Source organism: Neopsephotus bourkii, unplaced genomic scaffold (assembly GCF_033783945.1).
Source record: "Neopsephotus bourkii isolate Nb327-2 ecotype Australia unplaced genomic scaffold, CSIRO-AGI_Nbou_v1 NB_1820, whole genome shotgun sequence".
NCBI lineage: Eukaryota > Metazoa > Chordata > Aves > Psittaciformes > Psittacidae > Neopsephotus > Neopsephotus bourkii.
Genome location: NW_026902293.1, coordinates 3,422,122 through 3,438,397, shown reverse-complemented (window position 1 = coordinate 3,438,397; position 16,276 = coordinate 3,422,122). Strand labels below are relative to the sequence as shown.

Genomic DNA, 16,276 nt, shown 5'->3' with positions numbered 1-16,276 from the left:
CTGCAAACTTACTGATGGTCTACTTGATCCCATCATCCAGATCACTGATAAAGACATTAAACAACACTGGCCCCAATACTGACCCCTTGGAAACACCACTTGTGACTAGCTGCTAACTGGATTTAACTACACTCACCACCAATCTTTGGGCCCAGCCATCAAACCAGTTTTTCACCCAGTGAACAGTACACCTATCCAAACCATGAGTAGCCAAATTCTCCAGGAGAATGCTTTGGGAAATGGTGTCAAATTCTTTTCTTAAGCCTAGATAGACAACATCCACAGTCTCTCCCTCTTCCACTAAGCAGGTCCTTCCTCTGAGGTTGCTCCATTGAAATCATCAAAGGGATATGATGGATACCTTTATTAGAGGCCTGATAATGCTAGGAGGACCTGCATGACAGAGAAGAAATACTTCAGCATTTTTAAAATAAGAAAAGTGTTGATTTCTTAAGAGTAGTGTCTCCTGAGAAAGACTTGTCAGTAGCCAATTTTCTGCTTGGTAGAAAGAACAGGAAAAATTTGAAATTGTCAAAATATCCCAACTGAATTATTTATAAAGCTTTTCTTTGTTAAATGGCAAGTTTTAATTCACACTTTAGATAGCTCAAAGGAGAAAGAAAAAATATTAAATTCTAAATGATTTTTTTAAAGTACACAGAAAAACGCTTTCACCGATATGCTTCAGTAGGGTGGGGTTTCTTTTGTTTTCATTTCCCCAGAAATACTGAGTGTTCTCTGTTCTTTTATTCCTAATGAGCTGGGAAAAACATTTGGCCTCATGTATTCTCACAGGATCAGAAAATTCCTTGTCCTAGAAACCTGCAGATTAGAAGACAGACAGGCTGAGGATGTTCTGTAAGAGAAGGCAGTGATATTTTTCAGTGTCAGAGTTTATTTGTAACAAGGCAGTAGGTATGATAACAGTTGCATTTATTGGGCTTTCAGGCAGAGAGATAGATGTAGATAGATACAGGTACTTATCACATTATTTTCCAACTTTTAAAAAAATGGGATATATTTTATACAGCTTAGTTTATAAATAGCACAGAGAAGATATGGTTCATACCCTGAAGAATTGGGGCATTCATTTCAAAACACATTGAACAGGAAATTTTACATAAAGTAGCTCCAAGAGTTCAATCTCAAAGCAGCCTTGAGTGGTTTTGTTTGCTTGTTTGCACATATTATTTGATGGGAGGTTTTCATCATCATCTTCTTTCTCAGGCTGGCAGTCACTGACAAAGCTTCACGGAAGGGTTTGTTAGGGGGGATTTGCCTCATGGGGATGAATGCTGGTAAGAAAACAAGAGAATGAGTTCATATGGGGTTGCACAGGTCCTAATCCTTCAATCCTAAAACTGAAAAAGGAAAAAAAAAAAGACAGAAACAAGTTATTTTTCTGGGAAGGGAGATGAGACAAGAAGGCAGGACATGGGGCACACTGCATAGGTACTAACGTAAGATGCTACGTAGGAGCCAGAAATCTGTTTTTATTCTTCTTCTCCTCCTCCACTCTTTGCTCTGTTTTCTTGAATTATAAAATCCCATACTCTTCTTACCCTCAAGAACATTATTTAATCAAGTCTTTACAGCAGCAAACACATACATTCCTTCAGTATAATTCAAACAGACATTTTGTAATCCAAAACACACCAGAAATAATACTGCCTTCTCCCTTGCATTCAGGAGTCATTATTTTTTGTGTAATTTCAAAGGAAAACTGCTGGATACAAATTGAGAAATGTAATAACTGGTTTGCTGTCCATGATTTACATGAAGGGTAGCCTGACAGCATAACAACATTACTAATTACGATGTTCCAAATCAAATTCCCTTTGAGGCTGGTCTTTATCCTGCTGCACCCAACTGTAAGAGAGATATCTAAGAAAATCACCTATTATTTGTCACTTCAGAGCAACCACAGCCAGCATCCTACATTGGGCTAGTAGTATCTCTCTGACAGCCTCCCAGACTATACAAAGTGTTGGTGAGCACCACGTTAATTCAGTTTGTCATCAGCTCTTCATTCTACCAGTGTAATTCAAAAAGGTGCAGTACCTGTGATCTCTTATGGGAAAACACTACTCTGGGAAAACATCTCTCCAGGTAGGTACTACAAACTCTCATGCAGTCTCCCTTCTAGGTCTGCCGTATTTGACAGGTGGTGTAGTGAGTGTGCAGGAGCCCTCCTGGCTCAGGTGAAATTCAGCCTCTGTACCAATGCACACACCCAAACCATTTCCAGCCCTAAATATTCTATGATTCTATGATCCTATGTCTGTAAAGCGGAGCCTGGCTCAGGGATGCAATTCAAAGCCACATCAGACCTATTGTCAAGGCAAGGAGAGCAGTGACTGCACACTTCAGCTCCCAGCTCTGACACTGTCTTTCAAGAGCATTTGTTCCTCAGATTTTTTACTCCATTGTGTCTTGTCTGGAGTACAGCAGAACATATCCTTTATCCACTGTCCCTCAACATACACACTTCAGGCTCAATTCTCAAGCTTTTATTTAGGAAAACTATTCAGAGAAGACTTCCTTTTTAAAAAATAAAGGTGGAAGATTCAGACCATGATGTTTGTTTCTGGTCTAGGCGATTGTTAAGCCCACACAGCACTTTGAACACATTTGCCAGCAGAACTCAAGGAATGCTCATGCCAAAGTGTCAGAAAATTGCCATTATTCTAGAAGACTTTCTGGTCTTTTTTTTTTTTTTCCCCAGGTTATTTCTTATCCATACATGTTTTCATATCTATACAATGCAAAGTAACAGGATGGCTAGCATTTGTGCAAAAATACACTATTTTCAGACCAGATACCAGCTGTCAAGTTAGATAGAGAATACTGCATCAGAAATTTTACAGCCCAGTTCACAAAAATTTTATGTGTCTGTAATTCATGTTTTTCTGGGAAATAGTTGTTCGAATATGCTGTGCACGGTGTGCCCAATGAGTACACGCATAAAGACCAGTCAAGGATTGTGTTGGGTCAGAGAATGGTTAAATGTGTTCTAAAAAGAAGAAAGACATAAAGTTAAAATGCCCTTTACTGCACTGGTGAAAATGTGTATGCAAATTCTTAAATGGACTTTAACTGGATTTCTTTTATTTATTAAAAAAATAAGGCACACTCACGTAAACACACTTTTTTATTTCATCGAGTGCCTCAGAGAGAAGGGAAATGGAACAACAAACAGAAAAGTCCATCAATTTTAAGACTTTTAGATTTTAGGACCAGATCTTTACTTCTTCATTTAGCCCAAAACACAGTCTAAACTGTGGCAAATTTTAGGAAGCTTTGGTTTAAGGTAGTGCACAGTTATTCTTTACTCAAACTGATAAAGAAGTTGTCACAAAACCAAAGATGCCAACCTCAGAAAGCCTCAGACTTTCATTTTTTTTGATGGAAAATATTCACATTATAACATACAAGTATGCAACAGGCTGTGATCCAGAAATTATGTATCTCTTCCGCTGACCTCCAAGGTTAGATGAGTCCTTGAATTCACATCATAAATAAGTTGAACTTAATATCACAAAGACATTTTGAATACAGCAGACAGGAAGTAAATTAATAATAGAGTTTTTATGCTGAATGTGATATTTTCACTATAACCGTAGCATGCACTCAGAGCTACAATGAAAGTGCTGTACCAACCCATTTTTTCATTTACAACTGAATAATATTAATCTCATATGATAAGAAATGGTTCTAAAAAACTCACTGTAGTGCAAGCAGTCAGCATTTTCAAGTCTATCAGTTCCCAGAAGCACTGTATTTTGGAGGCAGTCTTTGTAGAATAAGGTCAAAAATGCAGAGATATCTTTCAAGTTCTGATATAGGTAGGGCTAACAGATTTTGTGGGTGTTGATCACCTACCAGTTCAGCTTCACTGAAGGTAAAACCAAGTAAACTTGAAACTGGTATCTCAAAACCAGTCAACTTCTTAGGCATCAATATGCCTCTGTGCATTCTACTTTTAATACCTCCAACATTCAAATACTGGTTTACTAGGTGCATTCAATTCCCTTTGTGTCACTGCCGTGGGCCAACCTTTGTCCCCCAGGAGTCTTGCTTTTGGCTCATTGCCCTTGAATTTTTGGTCAGCTTCTCAGAAAAATCAACCTGAGATTCAGCCCTCAGTTACGTAACTAAGAAACATCTGCAGAATTAGAGAATATTGTATAAAATACTAAAGGAAACATATTTCTGGGAAAATATATGCTCTTTTTCATAATGTTAAGTTTGTATATCCATGACTTTTTTGCTCAACATGACAAAGTGAAACAACTGGCATTTTATTAACTTATTCTAGATACAGATAACTCAGCTCACACAGCCATGATGTGCAAATGGAGGCAGTCATATGCTCAAATCTGTTGAGCACTAAGAACTGTGGTTCTAGTCCAGCAAAAAACAATGATTTACCGTGGAAGAGGAGGCCTACAGACTACCAGGAGAACATGCATATGTTTAAAGTGCTTTCCTGAAGAGCAGCCATAGTGCTTAGCATCTTAAAGGAGTAGCGTGCCCTGCCCTTCAGGAAGAGAATGACAGGCAAAAGCTTCTTAATATGAATCCTAGTACTAGTTGGTTTCAAAACAGAGCAGCCCCACTAATATGAACAGAGCTCTCCTGATCATTTTTTTTCCTTCTTATCCAGATGAGGGGCTACCTCATTTCATCAGCCCACTTGATGCTAAAATCTACCCACCTCTAAATTCAGTTAATTGAATGCAGAATACCCTGCATTTTCTCTCTCCCTTTTCCTTTCTTCTATTATTTTTTTCTTCCTTTTTGGCAAAGTGCCTTTATTATTTTTCATCCTGAATCATTAGAGGCTAATAAAAAGAACAAATGGAGAAGGAGATGGAAAAGGAGTTTGTTTGTACTTCACTCTCCATTGGCCCATTATGTTTAAATCCATTATGTAGTTTACCTGATGCTGTGTTCAGAGCAACTGAATGCTGTAGTTCTTTGTAATACTGACATTTTCTTAACACAATTTAAATTTAAACCCTCTATTAGTCCTGAGAAAGCTGAGCATGAAACAATAGTAGCTCTGGGAGAGTATTTATTTCTGTTCCATTGTCTGGGATGTTAGAGCTTTTGATTAGTTACACTATACAATACTTAACAGCTAACCAGCCTCACCATGGTTAACAATACATACGATTTTCCTTGTCCCAGCAGCACTTAAAATACTCCTGAAATGTTGGCTTTGTCTTTAATTTTGTTATTCACAAATACCTCTAATTTTCTGGGGTGTGTGTGAAAACTACTGTAGTGCCAGCAGCATAGAACACCATGCGTCAGGCTCTGTTGAAAAGGGATCTCTGTAAAATGGATGCATAAAGCTGTGGGTTGTAAGCCATTAAGCTTTCCCAGTACGCTTCTAATGAGCTTATGATAGCCTCACAAAATGACTGTTTTTACTGCAGCCTAGTAAATTACAGTATGTACAAATTAAATCAGTGGGACCCGATGCAAGCTGTTCCTCATCAGGTTCAACAATTCTTTTAAGAAGTGAAAAATTATGACATACTAGAACAGCTACATGTTTCAGTCATGTCATACCCTGGAAGTGTAGTGGACTTACCTAATTTCCACAATTATCTGTATAACACTTCTGATTGTGTCCCACAGAAACCAAGTACTTCCTCTCTTGTGCTGTTTGGTAATGTTTCAAAACTGGTGCTGTAATGCGTGTGAATAATAAATTTGTCTCAGCTGTTAAAAGTTAAGTGCCAACTAAATAGCTCTCTGAGGCCTTGATCCTTCTCCCATGGAGGCGAGTGGCAAAATCCCAACTGATTTTTTCTGATCACTTGTAACCTCCTGCATTACATTAAAACTGCTTTTCATATATTACCTCTTTGGCAGTAACAGGGCACCATTAAAATGCTCATAGATGTTATTTCTACATCTTCACATATTGCCTCAATTCTTTCTTCCACCAGTTTTATTTTGGTGTGACCTGAGTGGATTAGCTGCTGGTGTTCATCACTCCAAGTGACACCACTATGAAAGAGACCTTTTGGGGAACTGGTATATAAATTACATGAAAACATGTCTCTCTCTGTTTCTTTCTCCCCTTTCACTCTACTTTTAATACTATGCCATCTGAACAATATTAGCTACAGTTTGCTAAACAGTCTGAACCGTTTTAAAATTACTACTTAAGCACCACTGCAACTGGAATTGACTTGGCCTCACTGAACCCAGCAGAGCCATGCCAATTTACTTCACCTGCAGACAGCTTTGTGGATATTTTTAGCTGAGTATTGAGATATAAATTCCTCAGAAAATGTCTTAAGGTAAGTGGTGACATTAATACTCTATAAACATGATGTACTGTTGTTAAGATTGCAGAAAGCATTCTGCAAGATGGCTTTTACCACAGGGGCTGGAGTCTGGGCAATAATCAACAGGCAACCTGAAGGAGGTGGTACAGAGCAGACAAGCTGATGATTCAGAAAGGTTTTCCAAAGGGTGGCCCTCAGAAACATTTCCCAAGCTCCGGGGAAGCTGTGCTTCAGCTCCGTCCCAGTATATGCAGGGGGGCAGGCAGGCTGCAGGACTGCTTGCTGCTGCCCCACTCAACACCATGCTCTGGTTTCAGAGGGGTCGTTCATCTGGTCATTCCTTAGCACCCTCAACTCTGCTGCAGTTTAGCTGGATGGCCGTGTACGGACAGGGCGGAGGGGAACCAGGTTTGTTTCTAACAGAAGCCTCATCCTCATGATGTTCTCTGTGTTTACCTGGATTCCTACAGATGAGTATACAAATCAGCAAATATCCCCAAAGCAAAAAGTTTTACAGGTATCGGCAACCATTTTTAATAACAGAATGAGGTGATGAGGTTGTGGAACTAGGGCAATGTTAAGAGCTTCAGACATTTGACAGGCAGTAACAGATCCTTTTACGTAACTGAAGTCACAAAATTTCAATGATCATAAAGAAAATGATGCTTTTTGCCTTCAGTATTCAAGCTTTCTCTAAAATCTCCAGTTAGAAATCACCTTTAAAAAGCTGATGTATTCACACATTCTTCCTATTCAAGCATCAAGAAAAATACCAAGCATCACATTACACAAACTATCCTTAACCCTGTCTGAAATGAAAATCAAAATAAGCTAGAAAGAGAGCAACTAGACACTGAATGCTTGATTAAAACAATGCTGACTGCAATGAAAGGGAAAGATAAAATGAAATTGGTTGCTGTGTTGCCATATCCCTGCAACACTCACAATTAAAACATGCATGTAAGGCTGGAAACCTGTTAAGAAAGCCATTTAATTCTGTAAACAAAAGACCCAAACTAATTCTAATAACATATAAAAGCTAAGTTAACTACTGAAATGAAGATGAACTTCAGGTGATTTTATGAGCAGCTAGGAAAGGTTCCGTCTCGTAGTGAAAAGACGTCACTTTTGAGAAACTGTATTGCAGATGGCAGCAGTATTTGGAGCAGCCTTCCAGCATCCACAGTAGTATATATTAGGTTTGTTAATTTTTCATTTACATATTGGTCTGAATACAAGTAACAATATTGCCATATTGACTGCTGCATGACTATTTTATGTATTTATGCAAATACTCTCACATATACACTTATGTGCAAAAAATAAGGTAGTTGCTTTTCCTCATTTGTTCACATATATGTCTGTGTCTCCACTATTGGGCTGTGTTTGACATTGATTGACCTCTGAGAGATCCTGTCCACCACCACATATAATAGGATGTAGTTATAAAGAGATAATGAACATGTTATGTAGTTATAAAGAGATAACTCAGCCTGCCCACCTGCCTTCCTGCCTTTTCCTTTCTTTCTTCTTGCCTTCTTACCTCTCCTTCTTCGTTCCTTCCTTCTTTCCTTCCTTACCTATGTTTTAAAACCTGGCATCATATACCATGCATATGCGAAACATCAGAGATGATTAGTACAGACAGGAGATCGGAAAACCATGAAACACTTTTGAAACCCTGATAGGAAGTGACTCTTCCTGGTTGTTGATTTATTGATGCTGACAACATTAGTTTTTTTCTCATTTAAAAAAAACCTAAAAGTACCTTGGTACTTGGAAAAATACTGAAGCCAAGTAAATAATGGAAAAAACCTTCTGCAGAATTGAATGTCCCTGCTCCTGAAAGAACCTGCATATGTAGCTTAAAATAAAAATAAAAAAAAAGGAAAAGAAAAACAGAAAAAAAGAAAAGGTTAAAAATGAAAGGCTTTCAGAGATGCTTCTTTACAAGCATCCAATATAATTTTCCGATGCTTACAAAGATCCAGCCCAGAAGCTATTTTGCTTCTTTAGAACCAGAGCCAGTATTATTCAACCTCTGTCAAGTCAAGGTCTGGGAATAGCACCACCTTTTCAAAAGCTGTCTTCCAATAGCCATATACCAATAAAATGACTAATGAGGGCAGTTGACTTTAAAGTGTTCAGAGAAGGCTGAACATATGAAGTAGTAATTTTAAAGGTGAAAGTTTCTTATATATTTTCTTTTAACGGATATAAGATAATTGTCTTTTTATTATTTTTTTTAATAGCCCTTTAAAAATCACTTGTAGATGTGTTTGAAGCCCTCTTAACACAGAAAAAGATGTAACTAATGTGTCAGTGGATTGTGAAAATCCACCAAGAAACCATATTCCTACACCCCCAGTTTACTCTGGAAACCAAATGCATTCATGATAACAACAAATATAGAAAAATGTTATTTTAGCCTATAAAAAAGACTAAGAATTGTTTTGGATTAAATTCTTAAATTAAACAAAACAAAACAAAACAAACAAAATGGATACTGCAAGCTTTCAGAATATTTAAGCCAAGCATATGATTTTTAAGCATTTAAACCTGTTCACAGACAGAAAAGTTCAGAAGCATGCATGTATTCAAAGGGATTTGCTCTGGCTTTACGTTGGTGACCACACATGCCTTTCCCTTATTTCACCTCTGGTGGGCTTGCAGCCTTAGGCTCAGACTTCACCAGCAAATTAAGCGGTTACTGAGCACTGAAGTACAGTGAATATTGCTGAATTTTTAGAGTCTTGGCACTGTTTTGGCCCTGGTTAACTGAGCAGTACCCCAGCACTTCTTAAGCTCATCCTGGGAATTAGCAGGTTCAGGGCAGCTTGCATACACTCTACCCTGGATAGCAAGAGATTTGCAGAGTAGAGGAAGCTTTTGAATAGGCACGTCTCTGAACAGCACAGAAGCAGCGAGCTGGCCTTCTTACGAAAAAGAATGTTTTATTTAATAGCACATACTGCATGTGAATAGCCGCCATATATTCATGCTCAAATGCTGCACCACTTCAACAGCTGTTTGGATCTCGTGTCTTATGGGTAGAAATGTAAGAGACATCATCGCAAACTATATTGTCTGTCTAGGTTTCCACAATACTATTCATAAGGTATTTCTAATGATAATAACCATTTCACCTTCTTGTGTTCAGGTACCTGATGAACATGTCCAGATATTTAGCATAGCAGAGGGACCCAGCTAAAGCCATGTTTACTCAGACACATAAATACTCTTTATGTAGTTTATGTACTGCAGCCTGATTCTGTGGGCAGCTTGATTCTGTGGGCAGCAAAAACTCTACAGCTCTCCTGATTATTCAAAAATATTTTCTCTAAAGGTGAAAACCAAAAGAAATTTCTGGTGTGCTTTCTACCTTGCTCTTAATGAATCCTGAAAAAATTCCATGAAATCAGTGGCTGAATTCCAGTTGTCTCTACTGGGTCGATGACTCTGCTTATGCAGCCAAAGCTGCAAATGGAGCCAGGTTCTCAGCTGGTGCCCATTGACTTTCATGGACACAGGCCAGGTCACATTGGCTGGGGATTTTGCCAGAGATGTTGACAAAAGAGGTAAAGATGAAAAGAGCTACGCGAGGCTTATAGTTAACTTGGCACGTCTAAAAGTAGCCCAAGCACCACTGCAAGGGATACTTTTACTTCAAAGTACAACAGGGAAAGAAGATAGGCTGAGAAAGTTGTGGCTGTTCAGCCTGGAGAAGAGAAGGCTGCATGGAGACCTCATAGCAGCCTTCCATTATCTGAAGGGGGACTATAGGGAGAGACTCTTCATTAGGGACTGTACTGATAGGACAAGGGTCCTATCAGTACAGGTAACGGGTTAAAACTTAAACAGGGAAAGTTTAGATTGGATATAAGGAGGAAATTCTTTCTGGTTAGGGGGTGAGGCACTGGAATGGGTTGCCCAGGGAAGTTGTGAATGCTCCATCCCTGGCAGTGTTCAAGGCCAGGTTGGATGAGGCCTTGGGTGAGATGGTTTAGTGTGAGGTGTTCCTGCCCATGGCAGGGGGGTTGGAACTCGATGATCTTAAGGTCCTTTCCAGCCTTTAGCTATTCTATGATTCTATAAAATAGATCTGCTTCTTCTCCCCACCAGACAGCCAAAGACGGAATCAGGAGCCACAGGTGTGTATTTGAAGTGTATCCCTGGTTCAGGATCTTTCTTGAACTCTGGAGCCTGTAAATATTCAACACTTCTCAAAGTCTGTATTCATCATTTTAGGTAGCCAAAATATAGATTCATGTGCTCAGTCTAAGGACATGTGTTTTGTTCAAGGTCACATTAGCAATTGGTTTTAGAATGTATCACAACTCAAAAAAAACCCCAGTGAAATTGACTTTGTAGATTTCAAAATAGGCTGTATGGATTTTTTATTTCTTTTTGTTTGCTCTCCAAAGATACTTGTATAGATCTCCACAGAAGTTTGTACAGATGAAGTATTCCTTGTGTATGATATTTTTGATGGATCTACTCCTCACCTTGTACAGCTTGACTTTAGTTATAACCTTTCTCCATTGTGCTGTTGACTTAATTTGAAAACCAATTATTTTTTAAAAAGTTAATACAAAAGCTCACTAAAAGAGAATGACACTCCCCCAAAACACTGGTCTTCACTAGAATCAAATGTCTTTGACCAGTAATCTTATAACAGCCACCTTCAATCAAAGCTTAAAGAATAAACAAAAATGTCAATCCATCCAACCTTTCTCTCTGATCTTTAATGATTATGGAGATAGGACAAAGGATAATGGTTTTAAACTAAAAGAGGGTAGCTTCAGACTAGATATAAGGAAAAAAATGTTTATGATGAGAGTGGTGAAACACTGGAACAGTTTTCCCAGAGAAGTGGTAGATTGGAATATTCCATCTAGCTGGAAACATTCCAAATCCCTGGAAACAGTCAAAGTCAGGTTGGACAAGGCTTTGAGCAACCTGGCCAAGTTGAAGATGCCCCTGCTCTGTGCAGGGAGGTTGGACTAGATGACCTTTAAAGGGGTCTTCCAACCCAAACTATTCTATGATTCTATTATTATTACTCATGAAGAATTTGATCTGTAGTTTACACACACTGTGAAATAACCAAGCCACCCATAGGCCATGATAAACATGTTCCTACTCAGCATTCTTAGTAATGCTGTATAAGTTCTCAGAAATGTATAAGTAAAAATATGGACTGATGTGAACTTCTGAGATCGTAAAATTATTGTCTAACAACAATCTCTCTTAGCTGCACTTAAATGCCATGCTACTGATCTCAAACCCCTCAATTTTTTGACTGCATGACAATGTTTTGTAATGGTCAAAGTACTAGGCTAAGAAGCAGTAATTAACTTTTCTGGATAGCTTTGAAGCTGACACCTTCCTTTAGGAAAGCACTTATTCCCTTCATATCATTTCCCCCATATCTGATACCATATTCATGTTGATTTCCCAGCAGTGTAATTCCATTCACTTCAGTAGAAAGCTTCATGATTTACAGTAGCATAAATGAAAATACAATCAGGTTCCTCATTTCAAAGATGGAAATCCTACTTATCATTCTCCCTTTGGGTAATGTAAGGATTAATTAGTATTAGTCTGCGCTCATGAAGTGTTTTAAAAAAATATAGTGCTAACTATGATAAATATTATTCCTTTTGCGCTGAAATTTCATGCTGACTTGCAAAAATGTTTCTAAGTTAGGTCAGTGTAACAGTAATTTGAGAAGGTGAAGGTCTAACTTCTCGATAATGGAGATTTATAACCTTGTGAGATTTTTCAACCTTGAAATAATATAAATTATAATCATTCATCCTGTACATAGTACTCATTCCTTCTTTCTCGTTAAGGAGTTTACAATAAATCTATTTTAAACATTTGATATACATCCTAATAAGAAATAAGCATATATCTTAAGGTAACCTCGTCTTCCTGAATTCAAAGTCAGTTTTTATTCCATTCTGGCAAAGAGGCCTAAAATTGTGAATTATTAATGCGCACATCCATTTTAAAGTCCCTTTAGAAAGGAGAAAAGAGGCCTTGTTGTAAATGATGATTAGACCTACTGTTATGTAAGTTCACAGCATTATCAAGTGGTATTAATCTTATAGAAAATAAGGCAAGGAATTAACAGTTTTGAAAAGAAATAGTTAAAATAGACACAGATGTTGTCAATGAATTTGCTAAGTTCCTTTGAAGAAAGAATTGCCTGTGTACATTAATTTGGAGCTTGGGTGACTTGAGAACATGAGAATTTATCAGGATTATCAAATGCTGAAAACATGGGCTTTTACTGTGAGGGGGTTTCATAAGCTTTTTAAACATAACTATCCCAATTTAACATAAATCTTTCAAGTGAATATTAGAAGTCACAAAGGACAAGACACAACAAACTTGGTGGTGTTAAAAAAAGATTGCAAACACGCCATAAACACCTGCATATTTCCTTCCCCAAACAAAACTCAGACCAGTACACATCATTCATCTGCCTGCTTTAATTAATCTTTTCCTAAGTTAAACCAATCAGAGAAGCAATATTCAATTGTGTATGAAGAACATGTTAGACACAATTAATATTTTAATGTAAAGTTTTGTAGGAATGAGATTAAAAGACACTTTTGCATGAAGATTTTTGAAACTATAGTGCATTCTTGTAAAAAATCCACTACCAATAATTCGCCTTTTTACCAGCTTGTACACTGCTATGTTTCATATGTTTATGAAAACGACCCCTTTCTTGCACCAAAATACACAGCTGACAGAAATTAACTGAACTTTGGTACCTTTTGGACCAATACAGATATTTGTATTCAATCGTCTGGCTTTTGTTCATCAAAGTGTCAACTGATGATAAGATAGGTGCTATCTGTTCAAGTCTGTCCTTATGAAATGGGAACCTCACATACCATCTCAGCTTTATGTTATTAAGGGTTAATTAATGCAAATGATGAATCCTTTCCAAGTTTCTTTCTCATTGAAAGCTAGAACACACCTTTATAATTTTGCTTGTTTCTCAGCTGAATGAAGCTAGAAAGCTAGACCTGGAGTTTATAGCATTTAGACTGATTTACATACCAATCATCTCATTTACATTAAATTAATATTTTTGCAAAATTTTTTAGTTTAAAATGTCCTGCAGGTGTTTTATAGTCTCGTTATCTTAGGCATGTTTCAGACAAAATTGTTTTAAATTTTGCAGACATGCCAACAAAAATATGATATTGATGCATAAACAAACATAGTATATAAATGAAATTGGTTCTCTCAAGCAACATGCATAAGTCTATCATGAGTGTGATTAAAGTCAGATTGGGATAGATTCCTTTCACATACACTGATAAACCTGGGCATTAATGCAGCTTGGACATCTAACAGAGTGCTTTGACAAGAAAAAGATGTGCAAAACCAGCTACTGTAGTAACTGAACCTTGATCTAGTGCATCCAAGAAATTCCTCTTCTGTTTGCATTCTGCCAATAAGGAACAAATAAATAGCTCCACTAATATGGTACAGCACCATGAAGAAATCAAACATCATCCCCCTCACTGTGGGAACAGATCCATAGAAGACAGACACATGAAAGAAAGAGTAAAAAATCTACCAACACTCAGAAAAGTTAATGTGCTTGAGGACCCCACTGAGGATAGGCACAGGCTTTGCATTTTTTTAATCAGTTTTCTTGGAGTGTTTCTGTTACATAACTGATTTTTTTCCCTTCCAAATTTAAAACCAAACATATATGACAAAAAAAAAAAAAAAAAAAAGCACTGATATGTCTACATTTTATTATTGACTTTTTTTTTTCTTTTTTTCTTCTAGGAAATATTTAGCCAAAAAAAAAAAATTAATTACACAGTACTATTTTAGAGCCTAATGAGAAAAGTAATTCACAAGTTGAATGCTTTTGTTTTCTTCTATGGCCAAGTTCATCAGCTGCACTGTATCTCCCGTAAGCCACTTACTTTATAAAGTTGTGAATGGAATAGCGTAGGCATCATAACTTGTGACTATATGCTACCCACAGTCACTAAAATCAAGCACCTGAGATGATGCAGTAGAGAATTTTTAAATCCTAGAGTCTCAGAGATACAACTGTATGTCAGCAGGGAATTTTTACTGTTAGACTCTAGTTCTGCATACCTGTAATAGCAAAGTAGATGGATATTTTGGAAGCTATTGACAGACCCTGTGCTGTTCTGTACTGTACTGTTGCCAGGGCTCTGCTTGTTGCTGGGAAGGCACTTACATGATTAGGTAACTGAATAGTCTTCTTTCAGGGTTGTCACATATGAATTTCATTGTCTAAGAGTGCAAATTGAAAACCAGATATGATTGATAGGATAGGCAAGACAGAAGACAACTAAAAGAGAATGGCAGATCTATGAAATAAGAAAACATATATAGAATATTGCATTAAATCATGCAAAGATATGTATTTTTAAGAATGGGCCGTAAACCTCTTCTGAGATGCTGGATGAAATTATTCATTATTGTTGTTATTATTATCTCTTACCCTGTTCTTAAAAGGATAAAATGTTATTAGATGGTAGTTCAATCTGTATTAGTAGGTATTTAATTAAGTGAGTAGATTTATTACACACATTTTTATTAATTGACCTGTGTCAGGTAGCTATAAGGAAAAGGCAGATCTAATACAGCCCTTTAGCTTTTAAATGTCAGCAATAGAATGATAGTGTTACAACACTTAGCAATTTTCTTATTAACTTCTATACTGAACTCTACCCTAGCCATAAATAAAACAGGAGTTATCCCTAATACATAAGAGAATTGAGTTGAATGGTATTATCAAAATGAGTAAGATAAAAATGAAGAAAAAGGAAAGAAAAAGATGAAAAACCAAACAAATTAAATAACATGATACACTGATTTATATGACATGTTAATCATCTATTATTTATCCTAAGTGCCTCTTGAGTTCTCATCTAATTTCACTATAACATCATGGATACACTGTAGTCACCTTTTCCTGAATGTTAATAATTGATAAGCAATATTTAGCTTGCAAATAGGAAGCTGATGCATACTCTTTGGAAAGTCATGCATTACGGTAGCTTCTTCCCCTGGGTGAACTCTGCTCCATCTGCATAAAGTCATTCTATAAAGCACTGAGGGCTTTAGGAAGCAGAATCCTTCCAAACAATATCTACAGTCATCATGGCTTATCCTTGCATTTTGTTCCTGGTTTACCTTCTTCACAGCTTTTGACACCCACTTACAGAAAGAGAGTCTTTTTTCTTCTTGCATTTCCTGGTTTGTCTCACCCTTTTTGCTTCCGAGGCCCTAGACAAATACTGAACACTGCAACAGAGAATGTGCTGGATGTTTACATCAGGATAAATTTCACAAGCGCTTATAAAAAATGATGCCCACAGCACCGCCTATCATTCAGGGAATAACACTGGAAATTTCTGATGAGGATTCTGGAGTATCTAATGTGGAGAACTTGGACCCAACAAAGAGCAATGTAGATTAACATCAGCTGAGAGTGCACCCAGAGAGGTAAGGAAGGCAGTGCAGGGTGAATATTCACATTTTGTAGATATGAGCAGTATATTTGTAAAGGCTTACATTTGTCTTTGCAAACTCACAGTTCCTTGATTGAATGACAAGGGTTGATTCCTTGATTGAATGACATTGTAACTTCCATGTTTCTCATGAAACAAATTTTCACACTTTTGACAAACTGGATATCATTAATTTTCACCTTTCCACTGAGAAGTGTTTTTGGTTTCTTGGCTAACATATTCTGGGTATCAAGGAGAGCATGATTGCAAAAATCTTCCTAATAATTTATCATGGTTACCTGCTGCTAAAGTTCTAGATAACTATGGCTAGTTCTGTCTTGGCTATATTTTAAACACTCTATGGACAAAAATTACCCCAGGAATAAAATTTGTAATGCACCAAAACTTGCTGACTTCCCAGCTGAACTATAGCTATTT

The 16,276-nt window shown here is 37.2% G+C and overlaps 1 long non-coding RNA gene across 1 annotated transcript; it reads right to left on the bottom strand.

Annotated features, from left to right (window-relative positions):
- Nucleotides 1-875: 875 nt before the first annotated feature.
- LOC133206705 (uncharacterized) lies at nucleotides 876-14,688 on the bottom strand. Its single transcript, XR_009723843.1, has 2 exons — nucleotides 14,560-14,688; nucleotides 876-1,295 (listed from the first exon to the last, which is right to left on the bottom strand). It is a non-coding gene; the product is annotated as an uncharacterized LOC133206705 (long non-coding RNA).
- Between the last annotated feature and the right edge of the window lie 1,588 nt (nucleotides 14,689-16,276).